Genomic DNA, 2,215 nt, shown 5'->3' with positions numbered 1-2,215 from the left:
GGGCCAAAGAGATAGAGAGCTTGAAGGCTCGACTCGATGAGGCACAATAGGAAAATCAAAAACTGAAGAGCGGCATTTTCGATATGACCATTTTCTGACCCAGTCGAAGTATTTATATAATCAAATAATGAAGAAGATTGACAATTCGGTTCGTATAGGTATGCTGACCGGCCGCCACACCGAAGATGATACCAGGCTTCAAAGTGACATTCTAAAAGAACTATCAAAGCTGCACGAGCATGCCCGGAAGGCCATGAAGAATATGGCAAAAGCCTTATGGCCATCTGATGCCCATCCAGAAACTATGGAGGGGTTGGAAGATCTATTCAAGGGTGCTCGGCATCGCTTCGAGCTATGGAAGACATCTGCCTGTCGTGAAGGTGCTTGAGAGGCATGGGCCATGGTGAAGACGCGCTACACCGACCTTGATCCAAATCATATGGCCCGTGTCGGACCTCGAGGACCTGATGGGAAGGAAATTCCAGTAAGCTTGGTATATGACCAAGTTATTATAGCGGCGAAATACTCACAACAAGACTGTAAACTAGACAGCCTATTAGACGGCGTAGAAAAAGAGTAGTCATTCGATTCTATGCAGCAATGTACTTTATGACCGAACTTATCTCCCGTCGAATATATGAAAAATTTCGTCATCGCCGACCTTCGGCTTCCACCTCCAAACCAAGAAGTCAGAGTGTTTCCGCATACCGTGTTTAACTAAGAAACAATGTAGTATCTTCGGAAACCAGGCAATCCGGTCATATTGCTCAAACAGACGAAATGTGTTTGGGGAGTTATATTATATTACTATTTAACATAAGAAACATCTTCCAAGAAAAATAGTTCCATTAAGGGTTCCTTTCCTTGGGTATGCATGTGAGATAATACATGCCTAGACTCATATCCGAAGTATGAGTGGTCAAGTCCTTTACTGTTTGGAAAGAAACAGTCCCTTGTGCACATGCCGACCAATTATTCCCTTAAGAATGCTAGCTTTCGGCTTCACCCGTCTGAGGTACAGGTCCGAATAACCCGGTTGTAACAATCACAGAGGTACTCCCTTTGCACCCTAGCCGAACAATCGGGAACATAGGGCATTAGCACAGGAGCAAGGCAACCTAGCTTGGCAAAAACTTAAGTCATAGAGGTGGACAAAATGGCAAAGGCAACAATCATTATGGGCAAGGTAGCTATATAAGCCGCTTAATAAAATGCTTCGTTAACAGAAGCCCCCATGTATGGTGGGGTATATACATTTAAAGATGTTTACCCTGAGAAATACGGTCGAGCCGAACATACGGGAGAGAAATAAAGAGAAAAAATTAAAGGGAAATAAAAAATGGAAAAAACCTAGCGTAAAATACAGCCCCTCCAGGCCAGACTTATGCGTAGAATCTTCGGAGCCGAGCCGCGTTCCATGCGTTCGGCTCAAGACGGTTGTCCATTGCATTGCGAAGGCGATAGGCTCCTCTAGTAAGGACTTCATCAATGATAAAGGGGCCCTCCCATCTGGGCTTGAGCTTGTCCTTTTTCTTTTCCGATAGGCGTAGAACGAGTTCTCCGATGTTGTATGGTTTAGCCCGCACTTCCCTGCTTTGGTAACGCCTGGCCTGTTGTTGGTAGAATGCGGAAAGGGCCTTAGAAACATTATGCTCCTCTTTGAGTCCGTCTAGGTCATCTTGCCGATCCAGTTCGACTTATTTCTCTTCATACATGCGCACTCTAGGCGAGTCATGGATAATGTCGCAGGGCAACAAGGCCTCTGCACCGTACAACATAAAGAATGGTGTGTATCCGGTCGTGCGATTGGGTGTGGTCCAGAGTCCCCAAAGTACGGAATCGAGTTCCTTGACCCAGTGCTTGTGTGATTCTCGTTGAGAGTGCACTAGTCTGGGTTTGATACCACTCATGATCAGACCGTTGGCCCGTTCGACTTGGCCGTTTGTTTGAGGGTGGTATACGGATGCATAATCGAGCTTAATGCCCAATTTAGTGCACCAAGTTTTCACCTCATCAGCTGTGAAGTTAGATCCATTATCCGTGATGATACAGTGTGGGACACCATAATGGTGAACTACACCTGATATAAAGTCAATCATCGGACCGAGCTCAACTCTTTTTACTAGTTTGGCTTCTATCCACTTAGTAAATTTATCAACCATGACCAGCAAATATTTCTGTTTGTGGATTCCCCCTTTAAGGGGTCCAACCTTAT

The sequence above is a fragment of the Triticum aestivum genome, chromosome 6B (genome assembly GCF_018294505.1).
Source record: "Triticum aestivum cultivar Chinese Spring chromosome 6B, IWGSC CS RefSeq v2.1, whole genome shotgun sequence".
Classification (NCBI taxonomy): Eukaryota; Viridiplantae; Streptophyta; class Magnoliopsida; order Poales; family Poaceae; genus Triticum; species Triticum aestivum.
The sequence above is the reverse complement of the archived record's forward strand: the minus strand, read 5'-3'. Positions refer to the sequence as shown.